Genomic DNA, 19240 nt, shown 5'->3' on the forward strand with positions numbered 1-19240 from the left:
ACAGGCTCTAGAGGCCATGGCTCACGGGCCCAGCCGCTCCACGGCATGTGGGATCCTCCTGGACCGGGACACGAACCCGTGTCCCCTGCATTGGCAGGCGGACTCTCAACCACTGTGCCACCAGGGAAGCCTTGTGCCTGTAAGTTCTTTCTGTCTCTGAAATGTATGTAAATCTTTTTACAAGCTAAATAGGCCTCTTGACAACTTTACAACCCTAGAATATCTTTCTCCAGGCCCTGGGAACCGTCTCCTTGAAATAAAATCATCTAGGAAGATATGTTCCTATCTCCCAGTTTCAGGCAAGGGTAGGAACCTAACTTTGGTGGGCACCTGACTCCAAGTTGCAAAACTGCTTCTGTCATAAAGATATGAGGAGTTTATTTTCCTTTGGATAAAGCCAATTAACTAACAAATGGTAACCTCCATTAACAAGTGTATTTAGGATGAACTATGTGTGACAAATAGAACTGTCAACTTAAGGACAAGTTATTGATTATTGAGGACGTAGGAAAGAATTTTCTCTCCCCTTCAAAGGTTCCTTTGGCTGGTCTAATTATCAAATCGACCTGAGACAGATTAACAGGAAAAAAGTAAAATTTAATTTTGTATGTATGTGAACCTCACATATCTAAGAGGTTCAAAGACCTCCACATACATGAGAGGTTTATTTAAAGACAGGTAGGTGGGCTTCCCTGGTGGCGCAGTGGTTGAGAGTCCGCTTGCTGATTCAGGGGACATGGGTTTGTGCCCCGGTCCGGGAGGATCCCGCATGCCGCGGAGCGGCTGGGCCCGTCAGCCGTGGCCGCTGAGCCTGCGCGCCCGGAGCCAGAGGCCGCAAGAGTGAGAGGCCCGCGTACCGCAAAATAAATAAATAAAGACAGATAGGTAAAATGAGGTGTATATGCCATCCTAAGCTAAGGAATGAGATAGGGACCTGGGGTTTCTAAGGACAGGAGGGTAAGTCAGAGGATGATAAGAAGAAGAGTAGATGCTGGGTAATTAGATGTTTGCCCTGCCATACAGTGGGCCACTCAGATAAAGTTTATCAGTTTATCTCTGGTAGTAACTATTATGCTGGGAAGGACCCCCAATTTAAGTCCTTCTAGATAGTTAAAGGGAGGCAGAGTTTTCTCTTGAGCCTGGAGTGTCTCTATTGCCTTTGGCTCAACATAATCCACATGTCAAGGTGCCACACTTTGGGAAGCTCTTTCTGAAGCCCTTCAAGAACAAATATGTAATGGATTCTATGGGCGTTGTTATATAAAATGTGAGATTTTTTCTTTCTTTGAAGTCTGAGCAGATGGCCTGTGATGTACATCACATTCTGGTTTAATGCTAATTCAATAATAAGACTGTTTTCTTTCTCTATTACCTTTTTGAAGAGGTCTTCTGGGTTGGGAGAAGGTTTTGTTTTTAATTATATTTCCCCAACATCAACAATAATACTCCCCCCATTACTCTCTCCCCACATACAATTCACACAATTTCTACAGAAATAGCCTGTGACAAATCTGGGGACCAAGGGAGGCAGGAACTCAAGTACTGGATCTCTAAAATACCACAGTGATAACTTTTACTAAACCTTATGCTCATGTGACAGGGAAGAAGATAGTGACAATGGGTAAAAAGTGCATCGCTCACTGAGAACATGCACCTGTGGCCATCATTTATCGTGGAGATTACTGGACAGTGGTGGTGAGATTTGTCTCTTCTCTCGATTTCTGGGACACTAAAAGGAGTGTAGCTAGCCAGTGTCACAAAGAATGAGTTAAATATGTTTTTTATCTTATGTACCTCTTTTTCTTAAATTTATTTGCCTTTTTCTTCCATATAAACGTAATATTTCCACCTCTTCCCAATAATAATAGTAAAAGACAGAACAGAGAAGCCCAAACACATTTTTTTCCCCAACAGTTATTTTGCCAAATATGTCTCCTTTTGACATCCATTTCTTGTGAAATCCCAACTAAAGTATTTTGTGTACATCTTTGTGATCTTTAAGTGGAAATGACAATGTTCCCTGCTGTTAACCTGGGTGTGTTAGGATATGCGCAGCCAGGGTCTTTGTCTCACCGAAAATGGGAGAAAAATCTTACAAGTCATTGTTTTAGGAAGTGTTAGAAAAGCAAACACAGTCATTAAGCACAGTTAGTGACTATTTTCCTTTATTCTGTACATAATAGATTTGTTTTCTTTCTGTTTCTTTTCACAGGAGTCAATAGCCTTGATAATCCTTCTTTTGGGTTCAATTTCAAAGAAGTTGTGCCTGCTTTTAAACTTTCAAAGTCAGGCTTAATTATTCAAGCAGATGCTGACTGCTCTGTGAGACTGTCAGACAGAAACTACTTAAGGAAAAACCACTCACCCCATGGTGAGCTCAGTTCCTCCAGAGAAGAAAATTTCTGGAGAAATGTCTGGCACCAGTCGCTAACGTGCACTGTTAAAATACTACAAAAAAATCGTGTAGTTTTCTTAGGTTTAAGTTTCACATATCATCAATTCACAGATGAGGACTCTTCTATAATATGTGGTCAGGTAGTAACATTTACAATGAAATACTTTATCCAGAGAGTCCAATTATCTATCATTTGGCTTTTAAAATACCATGGTCATAATAAATCCTAGTGTTTATACTCCTCTAATAGTAAGGCTGTTGGAATTCTCCTACCTTCACAAAAGCCATCTGGTTCTGATTTTCCCAGAGAATTTCAATAGAAAAAGAAGTCTGAATACTATATCAGAGCAACCCTGCTTACACAAACTTTTGAGAGATGTAATCAAGGGCTTCCGACCCTTAAAAATAATATAAAAATGGTTACGTACCTATTCCAGCTCAAAAATAACTCCTCAGCAATGTTTCATGCTAATCTGTCCTTAACTTAATTTAGTGCTGTGATTTCACATTGCAATACATGTATCAGAGATTATTTCTGATAACATAATGAGGTTTAATTTAAACTTTGTAATTACAAGTTCAAAATTAGCTTTGTTGCCAGGGTCTTGACTGTGTTCTGTTCTAATGAAAAGATAAGGGGATAAAGTTCTGATATATCTGTCTCTAATTCTTCCAAGGGTCAGAACTAGTGCGGAGGAAACCCCAGTACATTTGGAGAACAGCATATCCCTGTGAATTCTGCTATCCATTCCACAGGTAACTAGGGACTTGGGTCCAGTGTCCTGTACTAGTCTGGGACTGAGGCTACAGATATTCCCTATCGATCTTTGACCTTGATATTCTAGTGAAGGACAGAGAAGCAGAGTGCTCTGGGAGCCCACAGGAGGGGTGCCTGGGAGGGGCTGCTCAGGGTGAGGGAGGGAAAAACATGTGACAAGAGGATACAGGGCACTTCAGCAAAGGGGAGCAGAGGTGGGGAGGCGTTGGGCAGCATTTTACACAGAGGGCACTTGGCACAGTTAGGAGGCCTCCTTAGAGGGAACAGGGGCTGCAAAGGGCTAGTGGCAGGTGATGGTGGGGGGAGAAGTAGGCAAAGGCCAGTCCAGACGAGCATATGTGACACTACAGACCTCTATCCCCAGATGATGAAGGTATGCTTTACTGGTCTCTTGTGAATACATTTATTAACATCAGTAATATGCCTGGTTTATAATTGATAATGAATAATAATAATATAATATTTTAAAAGCTTTGATCAGTTTTAAGCTACTATGTGTATAATATAAACATATATATACAGTTGGGTGTGAATGTGCAGGTCCACTTATACATGCATTTTTTCCAATAAATACATACTACAGTACTATACAATCCTTGGTTGGTTGAATTGTTAGATGCAGAATTGAAGATTATTGTACATTATATGTGGATTTTCCACTGTGCGTGAGTCGGCATCCCTAAGCCCCGTGTCGTTCAAGGGTCATCTGCAGTCTTAATCCTCCCAGCTAATATTAGTGCAAAGTCAGTTGACATATATGTTCTTATGATGCACACAGAAACATTGCAAACTGAATAGGCACAAATTTCTTTCTTTCTTTTTTTTGTTTTTACTTTTTGTTTTAGTCTTTTTAAAAAAATTTTGTTGGCGTATAGTTGATTTTCAATGGTGTGTTAGTTATAGGTGTACAGCAAAGTGAATGAGTTATACATACACATATATCCATTCTCTTTTAGATTCTTTTCCCATACAGGTCATTACAGAGTATTGAGTAGAGTTCCCTGTGCTATACAGTAGGTCCTTATTAGTTATCTATTTTATATATAGTAGTGTGTATATGTCAATCCCAGTCTCCCAATTTATCCCCTCCTCTTCCCCCCTGGTAACCATAATTTATTTTCAACCTCTGTGACTCTATTTGTGTTTTGTAAATAAGTTCATTTGTGTCATAGTTTAGATTCCACATATAAGTGATATCGTATGATATTTGTCTTTCTCTGTCTGACTTCACTTCACTTAGTATGATAATCTCTAGGTCCATCCACGCTACTGCAAATGGCATTATTTCGTTCTTTTTTATGGCTGAGTAACATTCCATTCTATATATGTCATTTCTTTCTTTTTGTATAAATCAGATGTAAGAAGCTTGCCATTTGTATATTTTAGAGATAAAACAAAACTCTGGGTTTTTTTGAAAAAGTATTTTCAAAGACTGGCTCATAATCAGTCATTTCATATGAGCGTTTTTGACTCCTCCCAGCTCCATTTTCTCACAACTACCGCTCTTTATTTAACAGTGCATCAAGCCAGACTTCAGTAAAATGCCGTGGAGTAGGTCTCTGAGTCTGACTTGTGCTTCTCTGGCAGCACCAGGCCTTACTCTAGGCAAGATGTGAGGGTTGAACCCACGTGGGCGTGGGATCATGCAGTGATGTCCAGCCCTGACGGCTCATTTGAATCAGCTGAGGGCCTTTTAATGTAGCGTCTTAAGCAAAAGAAAAAAAGTAAAGTGTTTTACTTTTTGAGAATGACATTCTGAGAACAGAAATATTGCAACATTGACAAACCAACTAGCAAATTTAGCCTCAAGCTCTACTATTTATCATTTCTGACCTATAGAATCAACTCTATTCCAGAAAACTGACAGGTGCAGGGCTTGACTTATGATTTACTTATGCCAAGACCTAAAAGAAACTTTTAAGACCCTAGAAACTAATAGCTCATATACTGACCTATAAGATATTGGATCAATGAAATTCAAAGTAAATTCACACTTGAGCTGCAAAACCACATTGTACTAAACAAAGTCATCTATCTCAATGTCTTGTTTAAAATATTTCATATCTTGTCATTAGACTGCATTTTAATAAGATGGCCTGAAATGATTTGGAGGCACAGAGATTTAGGAATAATTAAAAAAATAACCCCAAACCCTGTTCTTTCCAAAGCTTATTATAACCACTTTTTCTGATTGCTTAAAATAAGATCATCTCAGTCATGCCAGCTGTGAGTAAATTAATTAATTCATTTTAAGAATGAAAAAAAATATCTGGAAAATATAGCTACTACTGAGCAGATTGCTCTTTGTGCTTTTAAGAAATGGAAAAATAATGCATTGATAAATAACCACCATAGATAAATTTGTCTTGGCTTTATTAAAATGAGATTTCCCCCCAACATTAGTTATGTTTAATATTCTTAACTCTCAAGGTAAACAATGATAATAGTTTGGTATATATTCTTTCACACCTTTCTCTGTACTCCTACAGATGTATGCTAACATATATGGGTGTTTTTTAATAATTCCTATTTAAAAAAATTTATTTATTTATTTATTTTATTTTTGGCTGTGTTGGGTCTTCACTGCTGTGTGCGGGCTTTCTCTAGTTGCGGCGAGCAGGGGCTACTCTTCGTTGTGGTGCGCAGGCTTCTCATTGTGGTGGCTTCTCTTGTTGTGGAGCACAGGATCTAGGTGCACAGGCTTCAGTAGTTGTGGCACGCAGCCTCTGTAGTTGTGGCCTGCAGGCTGTAGAGCACAGGCTCAGTAGTTGTGGTGCACGGGCTTAGCTGCTCCGCCACATGTGGGATCTTCCCAGACCAGGGCTCGAACCCGTGTCCCTTGCATTGGCAGGCATATTCTTAACCACTACGCTACCAGAGAAGCCCTTAGATGGGCTTTTTTTATGGGCTTTTGTTTCCTATTTACAAAAACAGAATCTTAATTAACATATTATTACTTTTACTTTATTATTATTGCATACTATTACTTATTATTAGTCTGCAATCTGCTTTCTTTGAAATCAACTTTACCAAGGTATAGTTTACATACAATAAAGCACTCTCATTTTAAGTGTACAGTTCAATGAGGTTTGATATAAACTTATGTAACCATCATTATAGTCAACATATAGAACATTTTCATCACCTCAAAACATTCCTTTGTGCCCAAAGCATCTCCCACCCAACACCCTGACCCAAGCAAACACTGATATGATATACTTTTTGTTACTGTAGATTAGATTTGTCTTTTCTAGAGTTTCATGTACCTAGAATTACAAAGTATACATCCTTTTGTGTCTGCATTCTTTTGTTCAGCATGATGTTTTTGAGATTCATCCATGTTGTTGTGTATATCAGTAGTTTACTACTTTCTATTGCTAGGTAGTATTAGTTTATATGAATATACCACAATTGTTCTTATATTTCCCTGGTGATAAACATTGAGGTTATTTCCAGTTTGAGCTATTATGAGTGTATCTGCTGTGAATATTCTGGAACAAGTCTTTGTGAGAATGTATACATATTTTTTCTCTTGGGTAAGCACCTAGGAGTGGAATTTCTGGATCATATGGTAGGTATGTAAGAAAGTACCAGACTGTTTTCCAAAGTAGTTGTACCATTTTACCAGCAAGGAATGAGAGTTACAGTTTCTCCATATCCTTTCTCACCAACGCTTGGTATCAATACTGGGTTTTGTTTGTTTGTTTGTTTAACCATTTTAATGAATCTGTAGTGGTGTCTCTACAATGAGATTTTGTTTGAGTAACTGTTTGAAATTAAAGGGAAGAAGAATGATTTTGATTAAGATGTTAGAAATTAATGTATGATACTAACCTGTTAATCCTATAAATACTCTCCTCTTCTCTTGGAAGTAAGGGTGCAGAAAGACCAGTCATTATAATCCTTTATGGCCTCATGCAATTTCTTCACTAGAAGCTGGAGAGCCAGTTCAGATTCAAGTGCTAAAACAATATGCTTTTACTCTTCATTTGGGACTGTAACAATTAGGATACAGACAGTTGCAAGTAACATCAGTGGCTTAAACCTAAGGACACATTGATTACTTAACCTGAAGCAAAAGGCATGTTGTCCCTAGGGTATTAGTTTTCCCACAGTGGCAGGACTGTGACTGATGCTAAGCAACACCATGACTTTTTGGCTCTTCCCCCTCAGGGTTCCAAAAAGGCTGCAACAATTTTAGCATCATTTCTTATGTGACCACCTGTGTGGTAGGAAGTAGCATAGTTGGGCAGTATGAGATTCCTCTGACTGACTGGACTCTCAGTCCTTTCCAGAAGCCCCCAGCTGACTTCCCCACAGTTCCCATTAAAAGAGCCAGACCTGGAGGCCACTCCCACAATAGAATATAGGATGTGAGCCTCCCTGGCCTCTGTAGTTGGAGGTAGTTCAGGCAGGAGGGCATGGGAGGGCCTGGTGGCAGCCGTTCCTACCATGGGTGTTACAGAGACTTTTGGAAGGAAGCACATTCTAGAGAACAGTGAGACACACCACTATGGTGTGAATAAAAACAGTAGCTGGATTACCTGAACTGTTAAATTAAACATGCCTAATGAATCTTTCTGAGCTGCTCTGCTTCTAGCAAGCATATCTCTTCCTGTCAGTCATGTGAGGTCTTAAGTAATAGGGACTCCACATCTACACACCGACCTGGGTCAGAATATCCAGGGAAGGTTGCTGAAGGCATATCTCTGGGTTTGCAAACCCTGGATAACTGGATTGTTCAGCCCTGAATTTGGGTATCATTTGGAAGGAGAAAACTTTTAAATTCCTTCTTAGTAGGGAAACTTATTCTTAGCACCTTCACTTCCACCACCTTGTTTTAGGACTTCATTACCTCTTTCCTAAATAATTGTAATAGCCTCTTGACTGATTCCCCTCACCCATCCTTCCTGCCTTCAAGTTATATTGCAAAGATCTACCAAAATAACATAAGAGCAATGATTATCACATACCTTTAGTGACCTGCTCTGTCTACAAGATAAAATCAAATCTTCTTTTCTGGCATTGATCTTCTTTTCACATTTTGGCTCTAATATGCAATTTCAGCCCCATCTCTCATCATACTTCAGCCAAGCTGGGGTCCTCACTTTTCCCTTTCTGTCACCTGTGATTGCCCATCTGTTCCTTTGTTTATCCCATTTCTGTTTCCTGGAATAAAATTCACCATGTCTGTATGGAAAAGTCCTTCCTATTGCAAGTGGAAAGCTGCCATTTTTTCCATGTCCAACATACATTTTTCAGAGACCAACATCCAAATTTTTTAACTCTGCTCCAGCTATTCACAATTTGTGGGAAGATTGGTCAACGTGAGATGTCTACTCTGGGAACAGGTGGGTGTGGGACCCAAGACAGACTTGTGGACCCTTCCAGAAAGGTGCCTGTTAAACAGGTAGCACCAAACACAAATGGCATTCACCCATGATGTAATCACCCCAGAGGCAGCACCCTGATGAGAATCTCTGTTCATTTTCCTTTCAGAGCCCAGCCCTTGGAAGCCTCTAAGCTTACTGCCTTTCTGAGCATGGCTGTTCCACCCCCTTTCTCTGAGTTGCCTCACTCACTTCCTGTACCTCACTTTTTGTTATATTTCTTAGGCAGAGTAAATTGTGTTTCATGCAAGCAAAGGTTCTGGTCCCCTGTTTCAAAGACTGAGTCAATATCTCTGACAATATATTCTGAACAGACGTGCTTTCCTACTGTGCACAATTTTTCTTTGTGTGGTCACTTTTGCTTCCTTGTATAGCAGTTATCTGTGCAGGTTATTGACGTGTTCTGACGAGGATGTGATGTGAGTCTGTCAGAGACGGAAACCGCATCTCAGTCATTTCTGCACCTGGTCGCCATCATCAGCACTCTGGAGCTCTCTGTGGAAGGAATAATAAGGACAGCTTTTGCCAGGACTCTCTTGTGTTTTGATACATTGCCTCACAAGCTTGGTTATTTCCTGAATGTTCCATGTCTTGGCAAAATATGTGTATTAGGATGTCTCTGGCTGCTGTAACAAATTAACACAAATATAATGGCTTAAAACAACATATATCTGTCCCTTTCCAGTGATGGAAGCCAGACATCTGAAATCAGTGTCCCTGGGCTAACGTCAGTGTATCAACAGGGCTGGGTTCTTCTAGAGGTGCTGGGAAAGTGATTTCCTTGGCTTTTCCAGCTTCTGGTGGCCGCCTGCATTCTTTGTCTCACAGCCTCTTCCCCACAGCATTCCAACCTCTTGTCTCTGGCCAGGGATCGGCAGCCCAAGAATGAGGGACTGGCATTGGGCAGGTCCTTTCTTCTCTGTGGGGCTGTCATGGGCTGAACTGTGTCCCCCTCAAATTCACGTGTTGAAGTCCTAACCCCAGCACCTCAGAATGTGACTGTATTTGGAGACAGAGCCATTAAAGAGGCAATTAAGGTATAATGAAATGAGATCACTAGTGTGAACTCTAATTCAATATGAATGGTGTCCCCATAAGAAGAGGAGATTAGGACACATACACACACAGAAAGAAGATCAGGTTAGAACGCATCTATCCATAAGCTGAGGATAGCAATCTCAGGAGGAACCAACCCGGCCAACACCTTGATCGTGGACTTCCAGCCTCCAGAATTGTGAGGCTATAAATTTCTATTGTTTAAGCTACCCAGTTGCTGCTACTATGTTACAGCAGACCTAGTGATACAGACTGAATGTTTATGTCCCCCCAAAATTCATATGTTGAAGCCTAATTTCCAATATAAGGGGATTTGGGAGTGAGGCTTTGGAGGGTAATTAGGTGATGAATATTATTAGTGCCCTTATAAAAGAAACCCCAGAGAGTTCCCTTGCCTCTTCTGCAAAGCAAGGACACAGCAAAAAGACCACCCTCCCTGAAGTGGGAAGCTCTCACTGGGCACCAAGTACACTGGCGCCTTTATCGCAGACTTCCAGTCTTCCAATCTGTGAGAAACAGATTTCTGCTGTTTATAAGCCACCAGTCTATGGCATTTTGTTACAGCAGCCCAAATGCACTAAGACACCTCGCTAACTAATACAGGGGCATAGTGTGTCGAGCAGGGAAACTCAGTTGAAGCCTAGTAGCTCCATTGGCTGAACTGGAAAACATCTGAGAGATGAAGAGAGAAGGCTCAACTCAATGGCCACAGGGACACAAGGCTCTTTCCAGGGTCACACGAGGCCTTGGCTCAGGAACCCAAGAGTTTCCAGAACCTTGGTCAGGGTTGATTCACATTTGGTTTAGGCCCAGCCTGCAAGTGAAAGTCCCATAGCTTGTGGGTCTGTAAAGGCTTTGTGATGAGTAAGTTATGAAATACTTTTTTGTGTTGCTTTTGTGTATCTAGAAAATAATGGACAATGCTTGTGATGCAACACAAATAAAAAAGCACTGCTTAAAACTATATAATCTATATGAAATTAAATTAAAAATTTGTCCATATCGATGTAAAAGTATATTTTAAGTTCTCCTCAATTTCTCTTACAATTGTTCCTGGGGGGCTCAGGGGTGCTATGCATTTTCCAACAATTCTAGAAGAGTCTGCATTTTACCAAAGCACACAAAATTCAAAGCACTGTTTAAATATAAGTTTATAAATTTTAAAAAAGTTTAGTAGAGGTAACTGAGTGTTATCTAAATGTTAAGGAGGATATTATGAATCAAAAGAGCCTACATCTATGGAAAAGAAAATATCATTTGTTACCTATCAAGTCTCACCTCTTCATGTACTGTCAGGTCACATTCCTGGATTTTTTGTCAGGTTTTGATTTGTTCCTCATAAGTCATCTTTTTATCTTTTCATGAGTTCATTAGAAAGAGTATAAAACCATGATTCCTCAGGCACAATTTCCTCCAACAAAGTGGCTGGGGACAGTTTTAATAAAACATTCATTTCAGGTCAGTTTGCTGTTCATGGTGCAGTCAGCTGGTCTGGGAACCGATGCTTCTTTTTGGTGTTATTGACATTAGGACAGGAAGCACTAAGCAAAGTCTGAATGTATGTCCTGATCTGGAAATATCTTTAAAGACTTATTGGGCCAGATACCCTGAATGTTCCTATTTAAAATCATGCAATACAAATAAATACCCATTCCCTTGATGATACTGACAAACAGAAAATAAGCAACCTCTCAAGTTTTTCCTGAAATCGCCCTCAACTTCTCTGGACCTTGCTCATAGGGTTCTTAACAGTAAATGACTTAAGCAAACATGCCGAATATCTCATCTTATTTTTCTCATTATCCTACCCTCCTGTCTGTCAGAGGGAACAGGACTGGTAAGCTTGCCAGTCACTGTGAATAAAATAATGGAACAAAGAAAAATGTTCTGGGGCTCCCCTGGTGGCGCAGTGGTTGAGAGTCCACCTGCCGATGCAGGGGACACGGGTTTGTGTCCCGGTTCAGGAAGATCCCACATGCCGCAGAGTGGCTGGGCCCGTGAGCCATGGCCGCTGAGCCTGCGCATCCGGAGCCTGTGCTCTGCAACGGGAGAGGTCACAACAGTGAGAGGCCCGCATACCGCAAAAAAAAAAAAAAAGAAAAATGTTCTGGGTAGTATTAGCTATAATTTTTTTCAGTGTGGGCCATATGCCAGACAGCAGCCTGGGCACTCTCATGCTTTGTTTTCACAATATTTCAGCAAAGCTAGTATGAACTGATCCATTTTACAGAAGGAGCAGGATAAAATAATTGTCAAGGCACTTTCTGAGTCAACATGCCTTCCCTATATGGCACTGAATCTAACTGAGGATGGGGTGCTGAGGAACTGGGTCTTGTGGATATTGCGCCACCATGATTGAATTGTATGTAAATATGTGTTTAATTAACCATCTTTCCACTAGACTTGAGTTTCACAAAGGCAGGGATGGTGAATGACTTTTGGGAATGTATTCCCAAAATATGGTAAGAGTTCTGGGACTTAAGGGAGGTTCAAGCCATATTTAAGAACGAATGAGTGTATTGGGTTTTCAGTGCTCCTAACATCTCTACTGAGAAGACTACCTCGAATAGCAACCTCTACTATGGAGTGAACCCACCATCTGCTTACTCTTCATCCTGCACCAGTTTACTCTTATTTACCAGATTCCACTCACAGTTGCTGGCTCTGTCTCCTTTACTGTGAGGGACCTGCCCTCCCATCTTGGCTTAACAGTTGCTGTAACATTTGGGAAAGAGGAAGGTTTGTCTCTCATCTGCTTTCAGGCCACCCACTTGTCTGCGGTTCCTTGAGTATCTGTATAATGACTGACCCCCACGTTCTTTAAAGGCTGTGGGTCACCAGCTTCGCACTGGATTGTGCAATCTTCAGACCTCAATTTCCCTCATGTGATGCTGATCTCTTGAAAACAGACACCGAGAGTCCTTGATGTTCCAGGTGGACACACATCAGCTCACACGAGCTCTTCCTGCCCAAAGGAGTAGCAGGTGTGGCCCATTTGGGGTTCAGTGTCCAGAGGGTCATTGGTGGGTAAAACATGTGTTATCTATGGACAAACTTGGATAGAGCAAGAGAACTGACCATGGAGAGAAAGAGAAGCCTCTCCCTAAGATTCCCATAATGAGCAGGGGGGCCCACCCTCACAAGGTGAGAATTCACCAGGAGACAGATCAGCTTCTTCTCTTACTGCTTCTCCACATTCATAACCTACTCCATGGACCTCCTGGGAAAATACCACCACCTCCACCCTCAAAACCAGTGTCATGTGCCTGTCTATGACAGCAAGCAATGCAACCTTACACTTACACCAGGATTCAGATTTAAACTTGTTTACTACCTTTTATTGATCTTTCAGTGGAGAAAGTGTGCTTCTACCAGCCATCTTTGCTAACGGTACTGGAAAATAGAGAATGATTTGTAAGGTTACAGAGAATAAATCTTGCTAAAAGTGATCGTAACTTTCATTTTAGACACAGAAAAATGTGAAATAAACCCAATGGCTAGTATTGGATTTATTTTCCTGAGTTCTGTTATATATAAGCGTTAAATCTTTGTGTAAGCCATTTGCATACAAACGCTGGACGTGCCCACAGTGGGATGCAAACTTGGTGACACAGTTACACTGGAAGAAGCCTAAGTGACTGAATTACATAATTATACCATTTGCAGTGATAGCATTTGACTCTTCTCATTGGAAAAAAATGTATTGGTACCATTTTTGCATTTTTCCGTTGAATATTCTTCAGGGGTTACATTTTTTTCTTTGTGGTTTTGGGCTTGTTGAGAACTCCTCACCTCCTGCATATGTAGCTATAAAAGGACTTGTGTGTCCCTTGTGGCTTATTAAGGTCAAGATGCTATTAGGTATAGCCTGGTCATTTAAGGTTTTAATTTCCATGCCCATTTTCTCAAGTGCTCCTGTAGTTTGGCATTCTTAAGCAACTAGGCTAATGAGGTCCTTTACCCTTGGAGATCACTTTTTTTGAAAGGAGAAATTCTCTCACCTCTATTGGGTTTCATCTTCTCAGTCAACTTTCACATCAAGGTAGGAATCACAGTGCTGTAGCGAGACCAGCCTCTTCCAGGTCTAGATTGAGCATGAAAGCAACCTATGAAGCTTTCTCTTGTTTTGTTTCTGTGTTTCTTCAAAGCTGTTCTGTCACCTGTATATTCTGATTAAGCAGTTCAAGCTCCCCTTGCATCTTTGCAGTGGGGTCCTGACATCAGGGCAGCCTTCAGGAGCCCATGCTCAGAAGGATCCCGGGAGTGGTGCAGTGCTCTGCCATTGTTGGCTTGAGTCTTAATTTTTAAAGAAAGGGCTCTGCATTTTCATTTTGCACTGGAACCCACAAATTCTGTAGCTGGTTCTGCCTAGAGTCGAGACCTAGGTAACCTCCTGAAGCAGGCTTAGCATTAGTCCCAATCACTTCTTCCACCTTGACTTTGTAGGAATCTCCAAGTTTCTCCATGGCATCCTCTTTGGGATTCATGTCTCACCTTCTTGAAATTTCTGCCTTCTTTGGGGGTCAGTGAGCTGGGAGGATAGTACTCAATTATCTCAGGAATAGCTTACTGGCTAATGCGTTACCCAGCCCAGCCGTGTGACATTTTACATGGGAAGAGTGGTGACTAATGATGACCAATTCTGGAATTTCAGATGTCCCACATGAATTGTGTGATACTTTCTTCTAGAGGGAAATGTGTTCACCCCTAGTGGTAACTGCCAAGGACACTTTTCAAGTACCTACCCTGTGTAAATGCTGGTCCCTTACTGTATTTATTCTCTCCTTATCTCTCCCTCCCACTTCCACGCTCCATCCAAGGGACATGCTTAGTGAGCGTCTGGACTATTTTAAATAAATGAAATGCTCTGTGTCCAGACTATTCTGCAGAGAGGAGAAAGGGGTCAAGAACTGCAAATCTGAGGGAGAATTAAGAAAATAGCTCTGACTTCTCAAGGTGCTGGCACCTGCTCATCTCCCCTTTACAAACCCTCCCTGTTCTGTGTCCTAGTTTCTCTTTCCCTGTTATCACCCTCTGTCTCTCCTTCCTCTCAGCTACTCTCTCCAGGATCCCTTCTGCGGAATCACTGTTTGGGTACAAAGTTGTCTTTCTTTTCTTTAGTGGGAGGAGGAAGTGCCTATTCTCCATCTTCGTCCATCTGCAAATGTGGCCTTGGGTGTCTCCCTGAGATGCTTGGTTAGAATCTCTCACCTTCTGGGGATGCTCCCTATAAAAACACTCATGTATACTTTGGGACACCTTTGCCTGAGAACTCCCATCTGGGGCTAAAAATTAATTTAAATCTGCTTCTTATAATATATCCATGTGGCTGTCGTATCTTCGTCAAGACATATTTTCCTTTTTGTAACACAGGCCTTCTGAAAGTGTCCACTTTCTCCCCTGGTTTCTAGTTATGACCTACTTATATTAACCCAGCAGGAAGCATCCCCTAATCTGGATTATGTTGGTGTTTATTAAAGGAAATTTTAACCAAATAATATGCATTTTTGCAGTTTCATATTATAGTATTCAAAGTTGAAACATGCTACCTTCCTGCTATCACATTTAAATATGGAGCAGGGAATGGACATCTCCCAAAGAAACTCCATGTTCTTTCTTTGATGTTTAAAATTCTATAAATATCTCATATTGTCTACTTTCTGAAAAAAGTCTGCCTCAGCTCCAGTAATGAGCTCTTCATTTATAGTGATTAATTTTTAATGTTAAAGATTAGTGTAAGAACCTGTTTAAACATTTGCCAGGAGCTAAAAAATTAATTTAAAATAATTGATTTGAAAGCCTGTAGAGACATTCGTTTCAAGGTCAGATTCCCTGGCGAACATTCAGCCACTTCTGTGAAGATCTGGATGGCCCTGGAAAAGTAGAGTCAATCATCACAGTGAGGTGTGCTTTAAAGGGCACTTAAAACCTGCACCCAGAAGTCCATTTCACTGGGCTGCTGTGGAGATTCCTGCTGTCTTATCTTATCCCCACAGTTATTCCCATAGTTACCTGGCTAACTATGCTTTACCTATGCAATGCAGTTTTTTTTTAAAGAGTGAGATATAGCTATACAGCCAAGATACATAACTACTTTAAAAAGAAAAATGCAGAAGTGTGTGGAGTTTGATTATTGTTTTAGTAGCAGTTTTTGCATAACATATTTTTTCTGGAAGGAGACATTGGAAACGTAGTAGTGGTTAATATTACAAAGAGATTGAACTTTGTGGTTTTATTTTATTAATTATAAATTTTTGAACTGTTTGAACTTGTAATCATTAGCACAAGTAACATTTTTATTAACATCAATATGGTGTGTATTCATACAGGCATAGCTTATGCAGAAATACCCCAACATCTCAAGGGCTTCACATCTCAAAAGATTATTTCTCACTCCATGTGGATTGGCAAGAGGTCTTGGCCCTCATGGTGGAGGTCCTGCCATCTGGACCACATGGCCAGATGGAAGAGGGAGAGAGGCTGGATTGGAATCAGCACAAGCTCTCCAACCAGGAAGCAGTAAGGAGGCATGACACTCCTACTCAAGTTCTGTTCCCTGGTACTAGTTTCAATACCCTACCCAACTGCAAGGAAGGTTGAGAATTATAAACATCCTTTAAATAATTCCCAACCTTAGGGGACATTACTGTGTTAGGCAGATAGATATTGTTTCTGAGACTACAACAGATGACATAAAAATGTTTCTTGGGAGCGCCTCTGATAACTGGCATTTTGCTGTTACTACAATGTAATGGTTTCATGTGCTATGTCCTATTTACCATTTCAGTGAGGATACTTCCATTTCAGGTGTGGCTCTGGCAATATGGCTGCCAGATCTCTTATATCATGTCCTCGTGCAACTACATTAAATGGTATGAAGAGAAATTTTTTTACTTACTAGTTTCTCTTAGTCAGCATATTAATAAGGGTTAGGTTCAGCTGCATGGCTCCAAAAGCTAAATTTTGCAGTGGTTCAAATACACGAGATGAAATATTATCAAGTTGATGGAAGCAGGGGTGTTCTTACACTTTTATAATTCTATCAAGTCCCAGGTTTCTTGCACTATTACACTCTGACAACCCTAGGGTTTGCCTTGTACACCATGGTACATGGTGGCCACAGGAGGCTCAGTAGTTACACCTGCTTCATACAAGCAGGGATAAGAAAAGAAAGTAATAAAAAGAGACAAAGTTCTATACATGCTGTCTTTTGAGGGAGATTCCCAGGAGCTTCCCCTGACTCTTTGCTTACTCACCATTTTCCAGAGCTCAGTGATATCATCCTACTTGATTGGGAGAACGTTGGTAACACTACAGAATACCGTACTGTTTTTGTAGGATGCTTAAAAATGCTTTCATCTTCTATGTTCAAATATGCACCTGGCCTTTAACTAGAGGATTGTTGGAGTGTTTGGTGACATTGATTCCAGAGTTTTGCCTCTGTGTTTCTGTGAGACTTCTAGCACTGATACTTATTAGCCACTTAGAAAATTTAGTGTGTGTCATTCTTCCCAGATGTTACTCTCCCAGTGGTTTCCACTGAATAGAACCTGGGCCTTTTAGAGGGCAATTGACTGAGATCGTAGTCAGAAATTGAACCTTGAAAAACTAATAATTAGTATCAGTTAGGATAAGCCAAGCTTATCAAAAGAGTTTACTGACTAATACCCCAAATATGGAGATAAATGAGCACAGGAGGAATGGTAGAAGTAGAAGGCCAAAATTTTGAGACCTCTAATAAAACAACAGTTAGGCAACCGACTGCCAGCCATGGCTGCTAATACAATAGCATCAGTGAACAGTTGATTGTTATCTGGGTGATGGGTATACTAGGCAGAAGCACTGAAACACACTAATTGTAACATCAGTAAGAGTGGCATAAAGAGAAACTATTTATCCTCTGATAATGATGCAACTGAGAAGCACTAATGGAACAGATTTTTGGCATCATTACCACCTGCACCATATGGACTGAAAATAGAGTGTTTTCCTAAAGGAGTACCCCCAAATCTACATCTTTCCAAAAGCATAGTTGGGTACGAATTGGGAGGAACTGCATGTTGTGTTGAACCAGAATATCTCTTCCATGTTTCTACTCACTGGGAGACAGACATTTCCCACTTTCTTCCCTGAGCATTCACCTTCATACCAATACAGCCAAGATGTAAATGATGAAATTAAAGAGAGGCAGTGACAGGTATAGACACAAACACGTTGGTACAAATCGTGAGAGAATGCAAACGCTAAACTTCTGCAATTGAAATTAACAGACAATAAAACTTTCTTCATCAAAAGACTCTAATTTAAAAATATGCCTAATTACATGTAAACCAGTTAAGGGATAGAGACAGAGAAGAGGAAAAGTTTCCTATGGTTGTAAAGGACGGGGTCTCCTTGGATTACTTAAATCAAGAGAGAGGGTTAGGAGATATGGTGGGCGGTTAGTGGTGGTGGCAGTCATCCTAAGAACATATGAGCCCATTAAAGGGGGAGGGGGAGGGATAAATGAGGAGTTGGGGATTATCAGATACACACACTATATAAAGTAGATAAACAACAAGGACCTACTGTATAGCACAGGGAACTATATTTAATATCTTGTAATAACCTATAATGGAAAAGAATCTGAAAAATATGTATATATAAATGTATAACTGAATCACTTTGCTATATACCTGAAACTAACCCAACATTGTAAATCAACTATAGTTAAATTAAAAAAAAAAGAATATATGAGAAATCAAGAAACCTTGGTCTTATGCTGAGACCTCTTGGAAACCCATAAAGTTGCATAAGCAGTTTCTCTGAAGCATTGGTCAGCTGTGCAGACAGGCTGCAGAGAGCTGGGAAATACAGTTCAGTATAACACAATCACCCCAGTGCCTTCCTAAAATCCTCTTACTCAAAATGAAACCCACATAGTTTGTAGTCTCTCAGGCCTCATCGCAACCCACTGGCATCCTCTTCACTCTGCAATAACTATGAGGATTTATCTGTGTTCATCAACTCACCCAGGGGCCCATCTTGCTCTTCCTTCTTCCTGGAAGACTCTCCTTCCAAGTCACGGTCTCTGGCCGCACACTCAGTCCCCATTTCATAGATCTCCTCCAAGAGGACTGTCCTGACCACTCTTGCTAAAGTCTCCTTTTCCCCAGTTTCTCACTGTTGTACCCTTAATTCTAGCACTGCTCTCATCTATGGTTACCAATGAAATTTTCTTTTCAATGGACCTGAATGAGTGTAATCTATAAGCGCAGACATTTCATAATCTGAAAGAAATGAATTTAAAAGGATGAGAAACATTGATTAAGGACCACAATTGCAGCCTGATTTTATGCTGTTGGTTATAGCATGACTGTGCTAATGAGGGTAAGGAGAACTTGTTATGCGCATTACAGCTGCTTTCTGTGAGTGGTAGCTGGCGAGATCACAGAAGTGTAAAGTGAAAAATGTGACCAGAAATAATAGTTCTGCAGTGACAAATTGAAAAAGGCCATAAGAGCTATTGCACCCCGTGAAGGTTGGATTTAATAAAAAGCCCACATGTGCACAGTAATAGTTTTTATGGTTAGACATTTATAGCTACTAAAATCGTTATCAAGTAATTTCCCACAGAAGACA

The sequence above is a fragment of the Aethalodelphis obliquidens genome, unplaced genomic scaffold, assembly GCF_003676395.1.
Source record: "Aethalodelphis obliquidens isolate GAN/ISIS:26980383/991018 unplaced genomic scaffold, ASM367639v1 scaffold29, whole genome shotgun sequence".
In the NCBI taxonomy this organism is placed as follows: Eukaryota; Metazoa; Chordata; class Mammalia; order Artiodactyla; family Delphinidae; genus Aethalodelphis; species Aethalodelphis obliquidens.